The sequence below is a fragment of the Rhyacophila brunnea genome, unplaced genomic scaffold (assembly GCF_057557595.1).
Source record: "Rhyacophila brunnea isolate RB1 unplaced genomic scaffold, BYU_Rbru_1.0 scaffold_61, whole genome shotgun sequence".
Taxonomy (NCBI): Eukaryota; Metazoa; Arthropoda; class Insecta; order Trichoptera; family Rhyacophilidae; genus Rhyacophila; species Rhyacophila brunnea.
The window spans coordinates 1,498,918-1,525,741 of record NW_028233288.1 but is presented as its reverse complement, the minus strand read 5'-3'; the positions used below and the strand labels follow the sequence as shown (position 1 = coordinate 1,525,741).

Below are 26,824 nucleotides of genomic sequence, written 5' to 3'. Positions count from 1 at the left end.
TTGCACGTTCGGTACACCGGAAATAATTGTGGAAATCTCATTTTCTTTAATACGATCTAAACTAAATTCATTTTCAAGAGTCGAAACTTTATTGACATCTCTTAAAGTATTCTGATACATTTCGTTATAATTTCCACTATAATTCAAATTTTCATGATATTTGTTTTTCGATCTTTTGCGAAAATTTCTTATAATTTTATTGCTATTTCTATTTTTTAATGCTTCACCGCTTTCACGGATTGATGAATATGATCTGCTCAAAAACAATTCTTTTATATTATTTTCGTCTGTAATTCTTGCAAAATAACGCATACGAGTATCATTTAGATAAATCGAATCTGATAGATAAAAAAATGAAAGAAGAAAAATAAAAAACACCATCAAAGATCTCCTGTCGCTAAAAAAATACATTTATTTTCTTTTAAATTATTCTCTTTATGTACCATTGAAATATAAATTTTCATCATAAAAGATTAAATTTGACAAGAAATTAGATAATCTTTTCGATTTGAACATATTCATCTGTATTTATCAAAAATTAAAATCAACAAATAAAAATTTTTGTCAAATTTTTATCGAATAAAATAACATTCATAGATATGTATTTTAGTACTAGATATATATAAGCATAAATAATAGCATTATCCACCGCAGATTATATATTTATTTGCTTATGAATGTAAATAAATCGGCGTATCTTCACCAAGCTTAATCAAATAAAACATAATTACAATTAGATGTTTTGATTAAAACAATTATAGTGTTTTTACTGATGCCGCTTTATAACTGAAAAAATATATCAGACAGGCAACTTTAAAAATGTTAACAATATGAATTTGATTGAATTTATAGTTTTACATATTTATAAGTAAATATTTAGACTGTTATCTGACGCTCGATTTGAAAATTTCAAAAAGTGATTTTTATCAATGATAAAAAAGCACAAAAAACTGTAACTTGTTTGTGTTTTATAAACTTTTTATATTCATAAATATGATCAAATTAAAATTTGGCTGATCGTAGTGATATATTGATGTGTATTTTTATTTTGCATATTGTATAATCATTTTCTAATCTGATTATTTGAAAAAATGGCAAATATCATGTAAGATATAGAATTACAACACCAATACGCGCGAATTCTTTTTGATTAAAATTAAAGCACTAATGCTAATAAATTTATATCGAATTAGTTATTTTACCGATTTCTAAGTACGAGTAAAAAAGCTTAAAATAATTTTTGTCGATTGATTGCAAAAGTTTACGTTTATGTGATCTATAATCAAATGGGAACAAAATTTTGCTGGATATACCGCGTATTCAAATATAACAAAGCTGTAAAAAACTTCTAATATTCAACAATATTTTTGTGGTGACATAATTTTATGGAAGAAAAATGTTTAGCTATAGACATTACAAAAAAATACATGCCGAATTTGTAGATAATTATATAAAATTTGTGTCTTATAAGTTAAATTTTGCCACCATAAAACAATAAATAAACCAACTGTTATTCTTTGGCTAATAAGTTAATATTTTATGGAAAATTAAATGCATTCACATCCGAGAATACATAAACACGCATATTTTAAATTGTATATTATAATCGTATTTAGATAAATTTAACAGTTTGTTGTGTTTTATTTTACAAGAAATGCATTTTTCATAAAAAACCCCAAATAATACAATTTTTATGATAAAATTTACGTACTTTGCTTATATTTGATTGTTGATTATCATTGAAAAATAATATTTATGGTAAACGTGGGTTTGCTTTAATGCTAACAGCTGCGGGTATGTTTATAAATAAATATAACATATCTAATTTCTTAAGTAAACACCTAAAATACCAAAAATCAAGCATATCATCACTTTATCTATAATAAATATCAATGAACTAAAATATAAACAATAAAACTTTCTAAATGACATATGGTGAGGTTTTTAAGCATTTATCTTATATTATTGCGTAAAAAAACTATAAATAAAGCATACACATATATGATAAAGTCTTTTTTTAAAAAAACTGAAATTTTTATTTCTTTAATAATAAAAATTGTACTAAAAATATTTTTGAACTGACACTCTATTTCGAAGAATCAAATATTAAAGTATTATTGTCTCATAGGATTCTAGCATACAACAGATTACGCTTTAAATGATACTAATTAAGAATTTGCAATAAGTAACATTAGAATACTTAATTTAAAAAATAAAAAATAGACAACAAAATGTGAAAATATATTATTTATATTTATTTAACCTCCATAAAAGTAAGCTATGGTTTTTCGAGGTTTAGAGATAAATGAATTAAGATCTACACTCTCTTGATACTCAAATATAAATGCCGTAATTGAAGATGCAAAATATTCTCGCCGTGAACTAATGCATTTTGTATAGAATTTTATTTAATTTATAAATTTCATTCAGTTATCTTCATATATTTTATTGATATGATATTAAAGTTTCTTTAAATCTATTTAACCTTTTGTGACCCTTGTTTAAATTGATTCTATAAATTGATTTTTTAGTGAATTCGCATATCTAAAATTACATAAAAAACGTTCATACACTAATTTATTGTCTATATTATCCAGGTTTTAATGATAATTTGCGAAAATGTATATCCATATAATAGTATTTTTGTGGTTTTACGTACATACTTTCCTCTCTTGTTTGTATCACGTTTATAAATATTTAATCATGTGCATATATTTGAAGTGTGCATTATATCGTGGCATTTTTAGGATAATTTTCTTAGTTAAAACTGTGCTTTGTTGGCAGAATATATGTATATGTGTTTAAAGTGCACGTCTAAATATCTTAATTCATATGAATAATGCAATATGATAATTACTCTGCAAAGATTCGATACACATCTATATTTTCTTGCATTACAATGAATCATGATGTCGAGTAAAATCTTATAAAATATGTATTAAACTTTTTTTGCGAAGCAAGATTCTTTGAATCACTGTGATCTTTATTTTGCTGTTATAAGCGTTTCTTTGCCCTGTAATATCCGTGACTTATGATTTTTATGAATTATTAAGACCATCTGCATGTTTTTACACCGTGGCAGAAAATGATAGACTTCTGTTTTTATAATTTACATGAAATAATGGATTCCTAAAAAACGGTGATAAAAAAATATACGGCCTTGGTAATCGGAAATCATATTTCTTAATTAATTTATGTGTATCAGATCCGTTTCTTAAATACACTATTTTGTGAAGTTTTTATTATAAATATCATTATTGTGTTTTAGTGTTATGAAGGCGTTCTAAATACATAATATACCGTAAAAAACCTATTATAGCATATAAATTTGCAAGTAAATCATGAATTCACGGAATATAGATACATAATTTTTGTATTAATATGTCTCATAGGTAATATAAGCTGTAAAAATAATATATGATAATGCAAAATTAGGCATATTTGGAACTAGAAATTTTTTAATAGATCTGAAAAAAAGCGATAAAAATTTGACTAACACTGGAAGAAAAAACCTTTGTAGATGCTAGCGCTATTTCTTTGCATAATTTATAAATTATGCTGCTAAGTTTTTACTTTAAATAAACAAATTTGGACAATACATTAAGTATACTCTAATATAACCAAATGTTTTAACTTATTATTGAGATTTGCGTGTGAATATATGCACATTTGGTATTTTTATTATCACCGATACACACTTTTATGAATTTTTGCCTTTATTTATATATTCAGCCAAATTTTATTGTGTTAAATAATGCTTTATATATACATTTTTCCAAAGAAATTAAAGAAATCAGTGTAATTTATTCTGTGATTAAGGGCCATGTAATTTTAATAATCAAATTGCGATTTAAAAATGATATATCTAAAATATCTTATGAAGACTTGTGTTTATTTCTTTTTTCTATTATAGATGCCAAAAAGATTGGTAAAATATACAACGATCATTAATTTAATTTTTTTTATTTACCCCAAGTGCGTATTTCAAAAATAATTAATATCGAAAATTCACATTTATTTCGAAAGGATTTTAGTGTTTTTTGATGCCTAATATATAATGATGTCTAATTGATTACCTATAAGATGTCATATATTTCCAAAGTAATTTTAATAAGCGAACCGAATGTACGATCGTGTATCTTAGGTTAATTCCGTGTTTCTTTTTTCTAAAAAAAATTGAAGGCTTTAATGAAACCATGAAGAATTCAAAATAAAAAGATTTAGTTATGCGTATCGTTGTAAAAATGCTGCATATTTGCAAGTTATCTTTGTTTAAAAAGTAATTTTACCCCATAGACTCTTCTATAACTATTATACACTGCATTTTAATGTTTTCAATAAGTAGTAGCTGAAATTTCCAATCATATGACAATAAATATGGCGTTTCGAAGCAGTAATGTGTTTTATAATGTATATTTCTTAATTTATGTTAATTCGAATTATGATTATTCCAAGCAAAAGCTACTAATGAATAAAATTGTAACATACATTCATTTTTAATATTTAAACGTATTAGATTCTTATTATCCAAAGCCAATTGTTTAATTTCCTTTCCTGTATAGTTTCATCTTGCGTAGAATTACATCAAGCAAAATTATTTTAATCGCAATTTTAAACGATATCTAACAATCATAGATACGCGTAAATATAATCACCATAATCAATCAAAAAATTTAAAAGCTAGACCATAATTGGTGCAAAATTTCCAGCTAATAACATAAAACACTGATTCATTTTTGTCGACAAAAAAATAAAAATATTCTGGATAAATCTGATAAAGAAAAAAATTACGTGCCTAAATTCGACTGAATACCAAATACGCGCGCCTTCATTTGCAGAATTTTAAAAATTTTACATAGAAAACATTAATATCCAGAAAAATCTTATTATCTCTTACATAAGCACAAGAAGACTATCATGTGTATATAGGTATTAAAAGTCACAAAGTCTCGAGAAAACAACACAACAGCTACGATGGATAATAAAATTAAAAAGCTTTCGGTGTCAATTTTAATGTATAGGCGTCAGATTTGTGCAGAAAAATCGAATTCAATCAAAACAAAGAAAAAAAACTATATTTAAATAGTCTTTTAAGATATTATAATTAGACCAAAGCAGATATTCATAAAATTAAATGTTATAAATTTATTATATCCGGAAAAGGAGACTAAACTCTAATACAGTAAGGCGCGTATAATATGATTCTAATACAAGCTTGATGTATAATTAACGTTTATATAAATAAAATTTATACATATGTTGTGACTTTATGTCTATTTGGTATCATAACACACTTTATTCATTTTATAGTGCAATCAAAAAGATAACTCACTTAAGAAATTGGGGACGCCAATATAAGCATATACAAAGACAATTTTATCGAGGAAACGCTTGAATGTATAAGTCTTGAGATGAGAATATGTATTAAGGAAGACTGTAAGGGTAATGTTCTTATAAATAGCGTGCAGCAAATTTGTAATAAAAAGTATTCAAAAGGCTGCAGCGAACATACACGAAGGTTAAAAGAAAAATTTGCCATTAAATAAATATAGAAAAAAGATCCCCATAAATACAAAAAAATTGAATGTGAAAAGATGTTAAAAACAAAGATTAACAATTATATTAAATGCAAAACTTGTTTCATCAAGAGGACACTGGTCCATTTTTGTTAACAAAACGCATATTTAATAGCAAAAATTGTTATAGTTATTATAAAAAACGGAAGGAAATCAAATAAAGCATCATTTGTTTAAATAGTATTTAAAGCTAGTATAAACCTTGTACATTTTTATACCGAAAATATATGACAAATTAAATATAAAATACTTCGCAATTTGCAGGTTTATAGATGTTAGATTTTGGGCCTCAATTGATCTTAAAAAATTATTTTGCTAATATATGATGTTTTTTTGTATAAATATTTAGAAGCTATTTTGGATAATTTAGGCATCAAAAAATGATATAATATATATATACTTATGTTTTAGACTGCTAAATTTCCTTAAATAGAAGCAAAAAGGTCAATTTTTTCTTAATAGACATATATTATAGGATAAATGGTTGTCCACATCTTTTTTTATTATAAAATGTTTAAATCATCATTATGTGTTTTAATTAATGCGAAGCAAGCAGAGACGTTTCATATCAGCCTACATTCGGTTTTTTTACTCGTGTAAGTCTAAAATCATACAAATTCTGTCGCATTGTTTTTAAAATATATCCATTGAATTTTAATATATACAATAACAGTTATTTTATGAAATTTTTCCGAATTTTGTATGCACTCTATTAAACATAAAAGTTAAACCACCGTTTTTATCAAATGAATATTCTTCTGTTACAAGAGACACAAAAACGTGTTATATGTGAATATTTTAGTCCCAAAAGAACATGGTCTTTTGAAGATTTATAAATAAAGCTCGATTCAAGACAAAAATTTATGTTTACTTAGAGGTCAAAAGCAGATGAAATTATCAAAGGGGTGAAATAACGCCTTAATGTGCACTAGTTCTTATTAAAAATATCGCCATAAGATTGGTTGTAACTAATAAGGCTGTCTATAACGATTATATTTATCGCTACGGAATTATAGATTTACAATTAAAATAAAAAAAATGATGTTTTTTTATGAAGATTATAATTTTATAGCCTACTTTGATAAATTAAAAGAATTCAATATAAAATTTGTTACATATATTTTAATTATGTAAAATTAAGTTGATATTAGAATAAAATTGATGTGAGTAGAATATTTACATATTTTATGCTATAAAGCGACAAAAAAATTATTAATTGATGGAATTTGGAAAAATGTCTCATAATAATTCTTTATCAATATGGATACTGTAAAGTTTAGACCGCAAGATTATCGATACAAAGTATCTTATTCTAAAGTTTTTATATCTGCGGAAATGTTTATATGGTATTGATTTTATATATTCTTATTGCAAAACACAACTTTTATTTCGGGTTGATTACAAAGGGAATTTCAAATTGCTCTTATAAAAACTTTTTTTATAGGAGAAGATTGATTTTCTTGGAAGAAATGATATTTTTATTGTTAATATCACTGGAAGAAATCAATAATGATCTTTTAACATCAAGTTCAAAATTTTATTTTTAATTCGAAGTTCTTTATGCATTCATGATTGTGCATTTTCTTTATTTTTTATCACTCTTTCTCTGTGCGTTCTATAATATTTTTAATATATCTTTAAAATTAACTGATTATGACCCATAGAATATATGATCAAAGTTCTAAAATAACTAAATTTTTGCATAAAAAAAGTTAAAATATTTATATATGAATCAATTTCTGGATGTTAAAGTAGAATTTGCAAGGTAAGCAAATCATTTCGCTAAATAAATATTTTTTTACATTCAATTATGATATTTACAAAAAAGTCTTTGTTGTTTTATTATTCTGAGCAAAGAATTTTACTATAAATCTCATGTTTTTTTGTAGAAATATATATTATATAGCATATACATATCCAGTTCAACCACACAAATTTTATATTTTTTCTATATGCCTTTATTTAAATCGCAAAAAAATAGAGTCAGAGAATAAATGGTTATTTATTAAAAAAATATACAAATGCTCAGGTGTTTTTCATTTGTAAAATAAGCCCAGATTAAAGGTGCATTTTTTTAACCATATTTAAAATTATATGTCCCTTCGTCCATAAAAATTGCTGGATAAACTACGTATCTACATGCTATTTAGGCAGAACCGTGGCACGACAGCACTTATAAAAAGCCTTAAGCTTTGTTTTTTTGTGCGTTAAAAAATTAGTAAAACGTTTATGGCCCGTTAATAAAATTCCACCAATTCAAAAAATGAAAATAAACTCATCTTTAAAAAGTAAATGATTTTATGTGTAAGAATCCACACTAATATAAAAATTCAAGTAAAAATTTTTTGTTTTCAAGATCTGATATATATTTAACATACAATATATAAATCATTGCAGACGTAAGCTATTATCTACCCATATGAACTATTATTATAGTTAAAACTATTCAGCATATTCTTTTTTTGGTATGTTCTTAAAAATGATTTAGCACCATAATATATGGATATATCCTGGCTATTTCCATGCCGGAAAAACTCTCATATAAATGAAGAATCTGTAACGCAAACATTGATATATGGGGCAATGATTCATGGTAATGGGAAAAATTGTGATTAAATTGCCATCATTAAATGTGTAATAAGACCTTTCCCTTGAAATGACTTTACCAAGATGCATTGATTATTTGGAAGAATAATCATGTTTAAGTAGTAGTTTATGAATTGATATAATATAAGAGAATTTCTTATATTGAAATTTATAATTTTAAAGGTCATTAGGTATAGGAATCATTGGAAGTTTGAGGCCATTAAAAATTGATTTTTTGACTCTTTCAAATCAACTCAATTCTTTAACATATAAGTAGATGAGTCGGTAATCATTTTATAAGGGTGAATGTAAGGATGATTAATTATACCTGAACTAATCACAACACTTTATATTTAATATATATTCTGGTATTTTAAGTTTTTTTTTATTGAAAAGGATGCATTTCTAGTTGATTTTGTGGTATTTTTTTCTTTATTGTTTCTTACCGTTATTTAATTAAAAGCGAATATAAAAATTTTCCTGGATATTATTTTTTTAATCGGTTTATGTCTAAAAGTATTCAAATTTCTAGATCAATAATTATTTAAAAATAATCTATCTGATAAATAAAAAATAATGAGTAGAATAGAGTAGTAATCTAAATATCGAAATACGAAAAGGTACATATTTTTATAATATTCTAACAGAAATAGATACAATTCTAATAATTATGCAATAGAGTGCTTTGATTTGTAAAATTTCACTTTTCCTGGTCATGATCTAAAGTATTTAAAATAACCTACTACAAATGAAAAAAATCGTTGTAGTGATATTCAAGATATTAGTATGCATTATATACAGTGTTTATGATATAATGTCTAAAAATTTCTTTTGAAATGCAAGTTTTATTTTTTAGAATGATCATATCGCATTCCAATAAATATAGCAAAGCTTTATTGTTGGTATTTATTGAAGAAAATTGATTTTCAGTGTTTCGTTTATTGAAGTATTTGCTCGAATTATACGTTTAAAAAAAATAATTACGATAAAATGTTCATTGTGATCTTTTATTTTTTAAAAAAGCAATAGATCTTAGATTATATAAATGTAATGTTTTAATAATTTTTTAACGTAATGATTTGAATATTTTCACGATAATAATGTTTTGATTCAAAATTTAATGCCTTAATGAATTTAGATCTATAATTTACTACTAGTTTAATATTACAGAAATTTGCCTTATTTTTGAGTAGTAATGTGTGAGTAATATTCCAATAAATTTCGGCTTAGGAATTTTTATAAGTACAATAAGAAAAATGGAAAAAAACATCTTTCTCAAAGATAGTATATATTTTAGATGAAACATACATGCAACTTTGTTCTAAAAAACCTAAGTTTAGAACCAAAAACAAAAGAAGCAACGAAATAGGTATTGGCTAATTTTATAAAACAGCAATCTGCAAGAGTTATATTTTAAGCAAATTATTTAATGAATATAATATAAAAACATTTAGCACGCAAAAGAAATAATAATCGTTTCTGTGGGCTTAAATAAAAATGAAGTAATACATATGTTCTTCTGGTTGCTTTACTCTGGTAATGTGTTTTTTTATTAAAATGTGAACGTTCTATGCTTTAAAGTCAAAGACTTGAATATAAAAAGAATATGATAAAAAAATTTTCACAATTTTATCTTAAGATAAGTTGTAGTTTTTGGTTAGTGGGTTGATTTTTATATTGTATTTTTTTTCACAAAACCCAACATATTGCATTTTTCGTGGGCATATCGTATTATTCTCTTGACTATATCTTCCTCGATACTTTTCTCTTTTCAAGACATATAGTTGAATGGTTTTACTCAATCCTTATGTTTGAACCAATCATAATAGTAATATCTAAAATCAAGAAACTAAAGTATTGCCTAAAATCTTTTCTGAAGAAAAAAGCAAGCCGTAACATACTTGTGTTTATAAAATTAATCATTGAAAATTTCAGAACAGATTCAGGCTGTATAATCTAAACTATCGTTGATATATAATGAAAATCGAATAAGTAACAATTGTTAGACTCGGTTCGTGTTTTAATACTATAATTTATATAATGTTAAAAGCCAAAAAAAATATACAAATCAATTTTAATAAGGAGATTATTCAAGTTCGAATCTATTTTTGGAATGAATAATGTATATGAGAAATTTATATATGTATAATCTCATTATACTTGAATTTTAAAAATGGTTAAAATATGCATGTGAGCTGCTCTGGATGATTAGCGGTAAAGCTACAGCTGCATTTTGGGGGATAAATTCAAATTCTTATTAAAAAAAAAATTCATGAGTTCTAAACAATTTACATCCCATTTGTAAATCTTTGATAATTAACCATTCATTTTGTAATATAGAAGGTGCTCGGTGCTAATTGTATAATTTAGCCCCTTTAAAAATAGAAATAATCCCCATAATTACAATTGGATAAAATATCATTAAAACATAAAATTGTAGCTGTAAAGATTCTAGGGAATGTTAAATTTTTTAATTAAAATTGTAAAAAGTTTAATTTTTTAAACGGAGTCGATTTTCGTGGTTCAATAATTACGTAAAAAGTGGAAGGAATTTTATAAATTAAAAACTAATATAATAAAAAAATGAATAGTATTTTTTTCACTAAGAATCGATCAATATTTTTTTTAGAAAATCAATAAAAAAATAGTAAATACTATCTACAAATTTATTTGTAGATTATTTATATCATGTAAAAATCCAACACAACTTAATATGGATCTGATATATATAATTTGAAGATAAAATTCTATTGTAAATTATACGGTAAATATTACTTTAAACATGTTAATTACAATTTACAACAAGGTAAAGATGTTAAATCACCTCTATGGTATTTCCAACATAATTGAAAAGAGCTAATTTATACTAAACTGCTTACTAATAAGTTTGTTTTTATTGTGTTGTAATAAATTAAAATCACGTAAAATACGAGAAAATCTTTACTCCAAAATGATAAACATATAAGGAGTTCTAATCACATATACTTTACAGTGTGTCTAGTTATAGAATTATTGGCAAAATGTTTTTATTTTTATGCATATAATGTGGATTCGATATTTTTTCGTATATATTACTCATTAATAAAATATAATATAAAATTATTTTTCTGGCCATTTTCTTTGTACATAAATCAAATAATAATCGATGTTTCTTAAGAAAGCTTTACTTTATGTTAGCACAATATAAAGTCAAAGTTAGGTTCAACTAAACTTACAGGAAAACTTTTTTGAAACTTTGGATATGAATTTTTATGATTAAAAGTTTTAAATATTCATTTTTTTAACAGGAATGATTTTAAATTATAGATCGCCTAATTCAAATGAATCACGATTATCTCGCAAAGGCTTTTTAAAATATAGATATTATCATTGAAAGGATTTTTTTCACTAAAATTATATTTTAGGAATAAAAAAAGATGCTTTATAGCTTATAAATAAATTTCGGATATATTTAAGCATGTAAATTATAGATATTATCTCTAAAGGTTTTTTTTACAATAAAATATCATTTTAGGAATCAAAAAATGATTTTTATAAAGACATGAATTGATTTAGAATGTATAAATTATAGATATTATCTATAAAGGAGTTTTTTGACGATAAAATAATATTTTAGAAACAAAACAATTGGCTTTATAAAGACATGAATTGATTTGGAATGTATAAATTATAGATATTATCCCTAAAAAGGTTTTTTTACTATAGATTATGACAAAATCCCATTCGCTATTTACTTGATTTTTAGAATCGTCTATTATTTTAAGATAAATAGTTTGACTGGATTGTGAAAAAGAAAGTTTTCTGATCAATACAAATTTTTTTTTAGTCAGCAACATCAAATTATTATATAAATACAGGTTTAAAATATTTTTTTACGCATAATATCTTTGAAGAAGGAATAATTTTAGTTTATTTATGGGTTAGTTTTCTTTTTATCGATTTTATCTATTTAGACGTGGTCAGCGTGTTGGGAATATTGCACAACTCCTTGATGCATCTTTTGACACTTTACCCTGATCTATCTTCCTCAACTGCACTTCTTCTCTCAAATGAGATGAGTTCAAGTGTCTTTCTAATTTGAGAGCTTGCATGTATGCTTCTACTTCGCCCGGGATTTTTAACCCCTCAACATTGAAGAAGGAAATAACCCTTATTTTATAAAATCGACTGTTATAGAGTATTAAATAGACACGTTTACTATTTATCACTAAATTTTATCGAATTTTATTAAAAAGTACATTAATTCAAAGCGTTTCTAAGTGATAAATAAAACACAAAGATTGCTGATATCATGGGATTGTTTTTAACATTCTTTATTGCAATAGCACTGCCTCTGGATGATGATACATCTATTTTGCTGCAATATATCCCATGGAACTCGTTAATAAATTCAAGTGAATTATTAAAGAAGTTTAATTCGCAACCTAAGTCTTCGAATACCCCCGATTCATTATCATCCAGAAATTCCGAAGAAGATGCATTTTTAATATATTTTTTGTGATTAATAATATATGAATCCCCTATAAACGAAACAGTTGAGAATGAATACTCATCTTTAATACAGGGAAAATGCATTTTGGGAAATTTGTATGCAGCATTTAATAATAGCTCGTTTCTTTTAGGTCGATAGCCTTCGGAAATAAAGGTATGAGCATCAACACAAGCTCCTATTCTTTTAGAACAATAAAAAGGATCTTCACAATAATCAACACATGAATGCATATACATAGAATCCGTATCAAGTTCTTCTTCAAATACACGTATAAATTCACTAAATATAATTCTGTCATCGCTACTATTATTATTTTCAAAAATATCATTATCATCATGCTCAAGCCTGAAAATAATATAACGAGAGAAGAAATATTGACTTTTAAAGGTATTTGTAAATGTAATATTTGGTACATTATCATGTTCTAGATTATAGTATTCGGTTATTCGATTGCATATTTCTGTTATATTTTTGTTTATGGTAAGATGGTTGAGACGTTTATTTATGTTGAAATTATTGGTACCATTTTGTGCTGTATTTGCGGGTATATTCCTGGATGTATTTCCCAGAATATGAAACTTTTTCTCGGATGGTAGGGCATTGGTTAAATTTTCCATATTTGAGCCATGATAGTGTGTATTTATTGAAGGGTAACCATCATAACCTTTTTTACTGTCTGGCACATAAGAATTTTGTTGTGTCGTACTAATGTCTTCATTTGAATCGAGCGTATCAGTAAATGACTCGGTGGTACTTTGAAAGTGTATATCGTCATGTGTTCCTGTTTGATTGTCATTAAGCACAAGACCGTTTGACATGTATGTCAATGAAATTAAAAATAAAATCCATGTAAATGCATTTAAAAAGAAATATGTAATCATCTTCATTTTTCCATTCCATTCATTTTTTGCTATAAATAGCATAAAGTTGATAAAATTTAAAAATTGATCAGTAATGTTTAATAATTCACATTTATTTTTTTATGAAATAAATATATATCATAGTTAAATGATTTTATATTAAAAATTGATTAGTAATGTTTAGTAATTTTCATTTATTTTATAGAAAAAGATATATTATAAAGTGAATGGTTTCTAAAGAAATATTGTCTACAAATTTTGCACACGTTATTGCACACCATGCTTAATTTCCGTAGACTAATTAAAATGCGGGTTCACGCGTGAAAGTAAAGTTGACTTAAAATCTCAAACTTAGTCTTATTATAAATATTGTGCAATAATGATAGTTCAAAGATCAAAATAATACAGCCCAATACAAAGAAATCAAATGCTTCCCTTTTGAGGATAATTATTTTTTTTTGCATTTGATAATTGATCAAAGAAAAATCTTGAAACTTTGGGATAAATGTCAAAATCAATTTATGAATGAATAATATTAAAAATTATAAGATTTTGTTCAATTAGATAGTTATTTGGATTATATTGAAGATTCTTTGTTTTCATTCTCTTAAAATCACAAAACATCAAATTATGTAATACAAATATATAAAGGAATGCACAAATTCTTATAAAAAGCATTCAAAGATTTTCATAATTGGATTAATATTTTAATATGTTATTTTAGTAGAAAAATATATATTGTCGTAAATATTTGCATATGAATCTATAATTTACAAAAAAAAATTCTTCATTAAAAATAAGACAATAGTTATTGTTTAAAAACTAAGACAACGCATAACCATAAAAGTACAAATTTTTAAACAAAATAAATCAAGCACCTTTAACTTAAGCAAAACTAAAAATAGAGCAAAAATCACTATTTACATATGTTTCAACACATCTTTACTTCTAAACTATAGATAAATACTTGTATGACATAATCTATTTTAGGGAGTTAAAAATCCCGGACGAAGTAGAAGCATACATGCAAGCTCTTAAACACCACAAGACACTTAGACTCATATCATTCGAGAGAAGAAGAGCAGTTGATGAAGATAGATCAGGGGAAGGTGTCAAAAGATGCATCAAAGAGTTGTGCAATATTCCCAACACGCTGACTACGTTTAAATAGATAAAATCGATAAAAAGAAAATTAACCCATAAAATAATATTTCAATAACATAATCTAGCTCTTCTAAACACAATTTATTCGAGCAAAAATTATTTAAAGTTTAAGTTTTTTATTGTGTTATAGCATTTACGATCCAATTCAAATTATGAATAATTCAATAAAGAGGTATGAAATAAGAAACGAATATCGAAAAAAAAACATGAAATAAATTTTGATTAAAGTTGTATCTAACAGATTAAAAAAACATATATAAAGATAATTAGTCTACAGTATAGGCCAAATATACTGATTATATTATTTTCATCAAAACTTTTTTGTTTATATATATTTTCATTTTTAGCTCGATAATCTTGGCAAACAAAACTTCAGAATTCTTTTAAAACAGATATTGCTGATATTTTTTTCCACTTCAACATCTTATAAATCTTACATATGCGCCAACTTTTTCTAGCCTTATTTATTCCGTTGTATTCTTCGATCCTATTGTATATGAGCATGTTAGAATTGATTTTCTAGCTCCAACAGTGCGACTTATGCTACTTTGTAACCAGACCATCCCAAGTTTTGGCTCATGGTATTATTTTAAATAAAAACTATTGATATTCAATAATATAAATTTCATCGATCTGTATTTCATGGATTTGATGATATTAGATTGAATTTACTGATCAAAATACTACTTTTAACATAGTGCACAGGAAAGAAATAGAAAACCCGATCTTTTACTGCTGCAAGCGCATTTTAAACCTACGAATTTTTTTTTTATTTATTTTTAGATGGTTTTAACTTACTTTTTTTGAAGCAATATGAGCTGAAAACCTTGTGTGTGCTCCATAGGGCTGTACATGTTTGTAATTTAATAAATCATATCATCTGTGCATTTTGTATTTTTGATATTTTTAAATAGCGTCTGTATTTACACATATTTATACTTAATTTAATCTCAATATCTTCACAGCCGTTTGGCATACATTTCATTTTTTTATACTTTTGAATTAAGTGTTTTTAACAAGTCTTATTTATAATTTTTTAACTTTAATCATCTTTACAACATTTACCCATATATATTCTCCCATAATACTTATAAATTCTGCGTTTTTTTCTGTATATATTTGTGTGTGTGCAAGTATCTTCCTGTCATTCCGAATCCTTAATATATACCTTATGGTATTGTATAGCCATTGCAAATAGTACTATTCTTCTTGAACATTTGTAAATATGCGAGAGTAATTAGCAAGTAAATCATATAAAAAAGTATAAAAATATTATTCTATAAGATGATAAAAGAAGAATACGAATTGTTAAATACTGTATAGATTATGATACTGAATGAGGTATTAGGTTATTGCTCAAAGATAAACCATAAGTTTTTCTTATACAACTATTAATAGTTAAAAATCAAATTAATCCATAAATAAATGTAAATTGGTATGGGGTGATTACGTGTATGCCAAAAAAATATTTTATCCCCAAAAAATGCATTTAAAAAAATTGAACAAAAGCGAAGCTGAAGGCATAAACATAAGAAAAAATAAGAAAAAAAGAATTTAAAATGAAACAAATGTGTTTCGTTTTTAAGAAATTAAGATACAAAAACATTATCAATGGAAAAATTTGGACATGATTAGGTGAACCATTTTAAATATTTCAAACATTCTATCCCTAATTTACATACCAATAAAATCGAAGGTAATGCATTTTGGTATAAAAATTCATGTGTCAGGTGGAAATAGCAAAGAACAAATCAATATTTTTCTGGTGTCATATGTTTTTTTGAGGAATAGCAGATTGTATTCTTCATTATACTAAATAAAATATTCTTTCTTATACTAAAAAAATGCCTATTAGTAAATGATTGTGTGATTTTCGACATACTCAAAATATTCCCATATTCCCGCATTAACCTAAAAGTGTACATAAATTTTATTCTTTTAAGCTCAAAACTTCAATATTCAATAATATAAATATTTTGGGAACATTAGTGTTTGGAGGCAATAAAAAAATATTCAATTTTCAGTACAAAGTAATAAAATCACAAAAAGGCTTATTCATATTAGATTTAAAATATTTTGAAATAGAAACGTTTATACGGTGATTTAAAGTTGGGATCGGAATTTTTTATGCAAAATCTGCTTGATTTAGTTAGCCGTATATATTTTTTCTCGAACAAATAATAGGAGAAAAAGTAAAATTAACGTATAAACACGAAATAATGTCAACATTATAAGACAAATAATGTGCAAATATGACAGTGTTTATTTTTAGAACTTAGTTTATCCCTAAATTATATGTTGATTGATGTTTATAGAATCACAAACAATTAATATATAACAGTTATAGAAATTACAAGATAAAAGATCCCAAATCAACTTTTATTCTAATTTTTCACGAATAAAAAAAGCGCCAAAAATAAAGTTCAATCTTAAGGAATTTTATATTTGAACGTTTCGTTGATTTCATAAATTTTTAATGCCGATTTAAGTGTGTGATTCTTTAATATTTTTTAATTTTGAACATATACTGGGTATTAAAAAAAAGTAAATTATCACTTTTATCTGTATTTTTCAGAATTTAGACTTTTTACAGGCTCATTAGACCTTTGGTTTTTTAACATTCACAAAAACGCAACAGACATCATTATTTTATGAATATGAATGTTGTTTGTCTGTTTATTATAATGTAAAATATCACTTGCATGTTATACCTTTTTATATTTTTAACATTGATGAAAAAAATCTAGCGGTATTTTTTTGACTTCGTCAATTGGGTCACCGTTTTCGGGAAATACCCCCATCATATAAATAATAGCTTTATTACTGCACTTGTGTTCTAGAATTGTGTCAAGTTTTTTGGCCCCATAATAAAGTGTATGTTGAATCTGATGGCATTTTTTTACCTCAGGTCGGCCTACCAGGGTTTGCTGTATGAATTGCAGATGGGTGGCATTAATGGCTAATTTGAAAATTTAACAATGTTCTTGGGTGAGGAAGACGGAACCACACATTATCTAAATTAAAGATTCTAGGTGTATATTTACATTCTGGCAGTGATACATTTTTTTTCATAATTCAATAAAGTTAAAATAAGTGTAATAAATTATTTTGTCATTTTTTGCATAAGTATTAAAATGCGATAATTTTGATCGTGATAAAAATTTTAATTGAAAAGAAGCACATTGATTTTTACCATAAAAATGCCACTGAGATATCCCACGCAATTATTTATATCTTTCATCAATATATATTAAAATTAGTATTATTTAACTATTTGTATATCTTTCATATATATATATATTAAATTTAATAGTATTAAACTAATTGTATATTACATTTCTAATATTAAATTTGGCAGTATTTAACTATCTATATCATTAATTTATCATAAAAGGTATCTGAAAGAACTCTAAGTAACTAACCAGATTGAAACATATATACAAACCTCGGGATTGCGAAAAACCTTTGAATTAATAAATATTGATACGCTTTGCGCACGGGAGATCAAGTAAGTTGTGCTTGGGAACAAAAACTAAAATTATAACGAATAATTAAGACCTAAAATAGATAAATACTCGCATATCTTTCATTATATATAAGAGATTTGGATGTATTTAACTATTTGTATCATGATTTATATAAAATCTTTTCTATAACTATTGATATCACTTCTCTGTACCATCTTATCCCAATTACTATGTAATTTTTGCTTATGAGTTATTTTTGATGCTGTAATTTTAGGTTTTATCATCAAACGTAGCGTGATTCATTTACCTGGTGTAAACTACATCTATATATTTAACTTTATCCACTTCTTTTATTTATATCATGATTTATATTGAATTTTAAGCTTAATGCTTTTTTTACAAGGATGAATAGCATTTTCCAAAACCGAAAATATATAATACTTAAAGCCGTAATCGTGATTTTTTAAATTAAAATTTTGTGCTACCCAATCCAAATATAAAAAATAATGAAAAAGATAATATACAATTTCAACCAATGCGATTCAAAAAAGTGTTCTGGCGCAAAACTTATTAGACTAAAGCGTGTCACTGAAGTGAAGCCATCACGAAAATTTGGAGGCATAGTGTTATCGCCAGAAGGTGAACAAGCCCTATCGCCAGCCGATTCAGAGATAATGAAAACATATGGAATTGGTGTTATAGATTGTTCATGGAATATGTTAAAAGAAACTGATTTTAAGATTTTGCCAAAGAGACATAATCGACTTCTACCATTTTTAGTTGCCGCGAATTCTGTTAATTATGGGAAACCATACAAGATGAACTGTGTTGAAGCGATTGCGGCGTCTTTGTATATTTGTGGGTTTGAAGATGAGGCCTTTTCGATTTTTGAAGGCTTTAATTATGGTGATACTTTTTTTGCATTGAATCAAGAACTTTTGGATGCGTATAAAAATTGTAAAGATAGTGGTGAAGTTGTTCAGGCTCAGAATAGTTATCTCGAAAAATATAGAAGAAAGAAGGATGAACCTGTATAATCCACTTTTGATTGTTTTAATATATCAACATTTGAGTTTTCATTATTATGATCTATTTATCAGTTAAATTTACTACTATAAATTCGTACTTTTTCTTCTTCAAGCTTAACTTAATAAGTTTACGTGTCCCATATATTATCTATAACTTCTTCTATCTGTAATTTTGGTTGTCTATAATTTTGGTTGTCTATGATTTCTTCTATCTATAATTTTTGGTTGATGATTTTGGTTGTCTATAATTTTTGTTGTCTATACTTTTGGTTATATCTTATTTCCTCATATCTAAACCTTTTCTATTTCTAAGATTTTTACGCGCTAAAGAATATCTATAAATCTTTTGGGTATCTATTATTTTGGTTATTTGTACTTTAGAAATATCTTCTTCTCCTATACCCACCTTTATGCCTTTTTTATTTCTATTACTTATTAGTTCAAGATTTTCCGCAATATAATAGTCGAATTATACCACAAAGAATTTTTTATCTTCACAGCCTATATATGAAAATTTCTCTACAATATAATACAAATGATTTGTCCGTTGTTTAATTAAAATGTGTAAACTATTCGTTTGTATTCATCCACACTAAATTATATTTTTTTGAAGTCCTATAAAGCCTAGTTGTTCTGAGCAAAAATTATTTTGTATGCACATACAGAAAGAATATGATTTCCCTTTATGTGTATCAATTAAAATAATATCCTAAAGGAATACCAAATTCTTTTAATATAAATTTTCTTAGTTCAATACATTAATATCATCCGCTGCTTTTCTGTGATTGTTTTTTCTGGGTGCGTTTCTGCCTTTTGCCAGCCATCGAAGCTACTAAATATTTTCAATTATTTTAAATAATAATTTATTTATTTATTGTCAGCTTCAATTTGTTCAATCAAATTGTGCGTTGCTCTATAGAATAAATTTGTTTTGGATTTTTTTAGCCTCACCGTCTTTATAATCCTCCTCATTACATCATCATTTTTCAAGATTGACAAATTCAAGTGTTTTCCTCAATTTTGTTGTTTGTGTGTATTTTTCGACTTCTGTTTGTATAATAACATATTGATAGGCCACTTATAGTACTTTTCGACTCCACCATTCTTTTTATAAAGTATAGTACTGTTCGTATTCTGCTTTTTTAAATTACGTTGTGTGTATTTTATTTTCTTAGATTCTAATTTACAACAATAATCAGGTTATCTATACTTTTATTCCCATTTCCATTAATGTGATCAAGTTTTTCTTATATTCATATATAAAATTTCTTGGAATTAATGTATATTTCTCAAACCTCAATCTTACATAGGACAATGGTACGATATTATTCTTAAATTTGCCTGGAATAATTCTTTTCTTATTTCAATATCAAAATAAAATTTAATTCATTTTCTCCATATGTCAATGAAGTATGGATAGATTTCATAATCTTCATTCTTCCATTTAGTCAATATTATTACGCTAAGGACTAAAATCGATATTATTATTTTATCGGTATGAATAAATATTTCTTATTTCAATATTATTATATAATATTTGGTTTATTGTTTTAAAATGATAATCGCAATATACTATCATAGTTTCATTCTTACATAAAAAATAAGACTAAATTGCATTATTGATGAGTTTTCAAGGGGATGTGGCTCAACGGTAGAGCAGTTGCTTTGCATGTAGAAGGTTCGGGGTTCGAATCCCTGCATCTCCATTTTTTTAAGAAATAAATAAATATTTACCTCCAAATAATTTAAATAGCAAAAAAAAACTTCCAAATATTATGAGATACTCATTTATCAGAAAGACAAAACCAAATGAAATCGAGAAAGCGCTTCTCAGCGAACAAACCAAAATTTTGATTTTACAAGGACCATCTGGTTGTGGAAAAACGCACACAATAAATGAAATATCAATACAAAATAATTTAAAAATCGAGTACATTGAAAATACAAAAAAGAACATAATGTTTATTTCAAAAAAAACTGTTGGATTGACTGATATCGATGACAAACATAATTTAAAAGAATTTATTAAATTGAATCTAGGGTCAAGAAATAAAATAATCATAGAAACCAGAATGAATATTAGCTTAAAGGAACTCGATGACGATAAAAACAGCATTCCTAATAAAATTATAGCGAACAGTTATTGTAATTCATCGAGCATATACATTATTTCATTTAACAAAATAACGGATACTGCCATAAAAAAATATTTTCCGTATAGTACACATCTGATCAATGGAAATTTACATCGATTTTTTATATACCAAAAGAACAAAAAATTCCTTAATAATTCGATTTCATCTATTTCAATTTATAACATGCTAGGCAAAATATTTTATTCTAATAATTTGAATAAAAAAGAAAAAATTGCTGAGGTTAAAAAAACTATAAAGTTTTATGAATCACACAAAATCGATAACTATATTTTAGAAAATTATCCATATTTTATAAGGAATGAACCGGAAAATTTGTATGATTTTATTGCTCTTTTTTCATTATATGATAATATCGGGAATCCTGCACATAAATATAAACATGGCAAAGTTCTTGATTATTCATTAATGATAATTATGAGGATCTTTAATGACCAAAAAGAAAAACCCGATGGATTCTTTAATTTTAACTCGCTTCCAAAAATGCCACCGAAAAAGAAACTGCAATTTTATAAATAAATTGAATTTTTTTATATAATTAAAAAAGGTATTTGGATAAATAAACACAATTTAGATATATTATGAATGTGATCCTTCTTTATTTTTTCTATTAACATAATATGTCTTATTAAAATATCTATACTGCAATTTATTTCGTAAAACAAATTATATACCACACGAAAACATTACTAAAGAATTTATATATATCTTTTTCATAATTTAGTGATTTTAGTTAATATATAAAATTTCCTTGCGAAAATATACTTTAGAGTATTTGTATAAACTTATGAATAGATAAAAAAATAGAAGAAACTTTTAGTAAAACAATTGAAACAACTAAATAATATTTTGTTTATTTTTTAATATATATTTGTCTCTATATATATTACAAGCTGAGCTTCTTTAGACTATCAAATAGAATTTAAATATGCTGTTTCATATCCCTAGATATTTTCAAAATTTCTGTTGTTAATTAGATTTGAAAAATAAATATATTTATGATAGACACATGCCCCCAAACGTAATCCCGATAAATCTTTTTTATGGGCAACAGGATCCAAATTTAATTGTCTATAAAAATCAACAATATTCGTTACTTTCAAGAAAAATATATTATATCGGTCTTATTATCATATTTAGATCCTATTTTTACATTTTTATTGGGTAACAAAGATCCTTATTGCTTTATCTTACCCAAAAAAGCAATAATATTCGTAACTCTACGAAAAATAGATCGTATCGGTCTTGTTATCATATTCAGATACCAATTCTACATTTTTTATTGGGCAACAAAGATCTAAATTTATTTATCTTGCCCAAAAAAGCAAATATATTCGCTGATTTTACAAAAAAAAAATGATTTCATCTCTATTATAGTAATCATATACTATTTCTACATTTTTTATAATTTACAAGGATCCATATTTCTTTATCTTGCCAAAAAAAAGCAACATTATTCGTTAATGTTTACAAAAAATAAACAATCTCATTCTTATTACTATATTTGGATCTTCTCTACATTCATTTTTATAAATAAAAAGGATACAAGTTTCCTTATCTTGCTATAAAAAACCCGAACGATTTCTCCAAATTTATGCTAAAACATAAAAATAATAAAATTATTATGATTTTCGCTGAATATCATACCATAGGAACGATTAATAAAACAATTTTGATAACCTAAATACTTTTAAATTCGAAGATTTTCATTTATTCTATAATCTAAAAAATATTGCATTGGATTATGCATAAATTGATATCAAATGTTTATATAATAGGTCATACATTTTTGGGTTAGAAAAAACTCAAAGTCATATTATAATAATTTTTAAGAAAAATATATAAAGTGAAAAAAATAATGTTAACCACATCGCTAACTATATTATATAAATATCCCTATAAAAATATTTCAAAATTATACCAAAAAAAATCTAACGTTAGTTTTTTGGAAAGTTCGAAGGGATTATTATATTCATTTTGTGAATAATGTGTTGAATCTTTTTTGTCCAAAATAATGATATATAAGTATTTTGTCAAAAAAAATGATTCATAAAAGTAAAAAAACAGCCCTAGATATATCAAAACATACCAAAAAACTTACATTGATTTTGCTGAAACACAAAAAATATAGTATTAATATGACATTGTGTAGAAACTAGGCTATTGGTTTTTCTTATGTATTTCGAAATTATATTTATGTTTAAATTCTTGATAAATAGAATCAAGATACCAAAAGAATTTGCTGTTATTACTAAATATCCGATAATATAATTTAAAACTTTTTTTTCTGCCGAAATAAATATGGTGTAAAATAGATAACTGTTCAAATTACCATATTTCTAGGCAAAAATAAATAAATAAATCTAAATAAACAAGGAAAATCTTTATTCTCTGTATCAATGATGACACTTTATTTTTTTCTTTAAGTTAACCATAGTGATATAAACAAAACGCCGGTAATATATATGTGTAGATTTTTTAAGCTTTTCTGAAGCTCTTTGTCTACCCTATAAAAACATTTAAAATAGCTATTTGACAAATAAAAGTAGCTAAAGAATATATTTTTTAAGATAGACGGGCAATTAAAAGAATATAAAAAAGCAATTTCAAAATATTTTAGATCAAGAGCGATTTATTGCAAAAAAAGGATCTAAAGGTTTTTATGACTCTTATTTATGCAGAAAATAATAACCGAAATTGTAAATTTTTGTCTATTAAAATGCTCTTCTTTTTTTAATTTTTGGCTTTGTTATATATGGATCTGTTTAATCGAACACACAAAAAGAAAAATATATACTTTGTGTTTTTGGATATGAATTTAAAATCTTTGTATTGTTTCTTATTTTAATTATCAAGAAAAATTATTTGAAACCTCTTTTTATATAGATGCACTAAATTACATCTTGAAATCATGAAAATCACTTTGATCCTCGAATAGCATCAAAAAGAGCACTGATCACCATTTTATATTTTATCGAGTATTAAGGACTAATGCCGATTATTTATGAAAGGAAATCACAAATATACACTATTAAAAAAAAGACAAAACAATCTTAAATTAGCCCAAAAAGATTTTTTTCTTATAAACTCATATGATAGACTAAAGGGTCACAATTTTGTGCCACACCCTTATAAATCGAATAAAACATTGTGCCTATACTTAGGTTTCGAATAAAAGCGTTCGAAATATTTTATTATTTAAAGGAATCGTGATAATAAACTTTGAAAAATAAATCAGTAATTTAAAATACAATGTATTATTTTGTATATAAAAAGATGGTTACGAAATATATCATAATTAATTAAAATCAAAGTATTTAATATTTACTATATATTTTTCAGATTACTAAGAATATTCTATTAATGATGTAAAAATAGTATTATATTATTTTAACAGTAAAATATTTTATTTATTTATTTCATTATGAACAAAAAATTGCTTATATATATTATACATCGAAAAGTGTTTGTTGGCTATAAGATAAATCCTTCTAATTGACGAAAAGTAGATTTATTATCTTTTATTCTTCACCTGACTCTATTTCTAGAGAAAAAAGCTATTTTTGTATCGAGCAGAAATAGATTAAGAAATAAAAAATAATAACTTTTTGGCTATAAATAGTTGTGCGTTAATAAAAATCTTAAATTTTTTTCGCAGTCACCTAAAAACAGTACAATATATACAACTGTGCCATAATTTGCATTTTTCGAAAATATGGGGATTCATAATAAAAATGTTCTTATTGGAAATCTTCGGTGTTGCGTCGAGAATCATATTAGTTACATAATCACCCTAGACTGAAAATATTGGATATTTTTATATTTGTCTAGGCTATTTAATTTAACTTCCTAATTAAGCTAGTAAAATATAAATGTTATTTTTTAGTTTATAGCTATCTAATTTTGCTCCCAAAGATGTTTATATTTGATATATGCTTTTAGCGATCTTTTAATTTATTTTATCATTAAATAGAGGTTTTCGTATCATTTTTTATTAGTATCAGTATATAAATTCCTCATTAAAAATAATAAATGAATTACCTTCTATTTATGTGTCTTATCACCCAATAAATTATGTAGTTTATCAATACTTTATTTTTATATCTACGTTTGAATATTCAAAATTTTATTGTAGTGAATATAGAATAGATGTGAAGTTTTTCGAAAATGAGAGGGTCAAAACTATATTTTTTCCGTATAAATTACATAAGTTATCGAATTTTAAAATTATAATCACTTTAATCGTTCTAATACCTCGAATTTATCGAGAAATTGTGCTTAATTTTAAAGACATTATGAAGTATGAATTTTGAATGCTTTAAATCTCAAAATCTAAATATATTTCTATGTTATCTAATAAACAAAAATAATATTTCATTCTGATTGAATTAGACGCCACGGGTGTTGCAATTTTTTTAGCATTCAAACGTAAAAAGATAAATTAAATTAAAACCAGAATATAATATGTCTAGTTTCTCAAAATAGAAGCAATTTATTTCAAGTATCTATTGGTTGCAACAAATAAATCACACTAGTTTGGTCGACTAATTTATTTGCATTTTAGAGAATATAAAAAATAAAAAAATGAGATATATGAACGATTACGATAAATTTAGCTTTTTCATTCGCAAAAAAACCTTTTATACTGTAATAAAGTCTTGTTTTTTACTATCGAATGATGGATTTATCTGAAAAAAAGTAAAATTTTTAATAAACAACATATTATTGAAAGATCAATTCAAATTTAGTTTTTGAGCATAATAAGTAGTTATACTCATGGAAAATGGTATAGCTAAAGGAATCAAAATTTTCAAAAAAATAAAGTAGCTTTAAAAATCAGTTTTATTTATAATTTTATAAATAAAACTGATTTTTGTGGCTAAAAATGTGAATAAAAAGGAGTTTACTTAAATAAAATCAGATAAAAAGTATACATTTTTAGATAAATTTATACAAAAAATAGTTTATTTATTATGTTACAATTTCAACTTAAAATAAAAAGCCGGATCACACAAAAAATTATAAGTTTCGTCCTTATATGTCATCGAAGGAAACGTGTTATGATATTCAGTATTAAAAAAAAATGGTAAAAGACTCGAAAATATAACTATCATTGCGTTTTTCTATCAGTTAGATAAAATGTTCAATTTCCAAAGACTTATTTTTGATAAGAACTACGTTCAAAATATTTTTATATCTTTTTAGTTTCAGATAGGTATGCTTCAATTCTCTTGTTATTATAAAGATCAAGGGGTAAATAATAATTTCAGAGACACAGAATTACAACATACAAAAGATATGTGAGCCTAAAAATAGACTTATTTTACATTTATTTTTTTACTGAAGCGATTTTTATCTTATTTATTTTTCTTTGTAGATTTAATGATATTTGCGTGGCTTTATTAGAGCTTTTAATTATATAAAAAAGTTTGAATGAATATAGAAAAGAGATTATAATGTTTTTTGCATGGAATTTACATAAAAATAAATTAAAAACA

The 26,824-nt window shown here is 24.8% G+C and overlaps 1 non-coding gene across 1 annotated transcript; it reads left to right on the top strand.

The window, feature by feature from the left end:
• The first annotated feature begins 20,807 nt into the window (after window positions 1-20,807).
• TRNAA-UGC (transfer RNA alanine (anticodon UGC)) lies at window positions 20,808-20,879 on the top strand. The gene has a single exon. It is a non-coding gene; the product is annotated as a tRNA-Ala (tRNA).
• The last annotated feature ends 5,945 nt before the right edge of the window (window positions 20,880-26,824 follow it).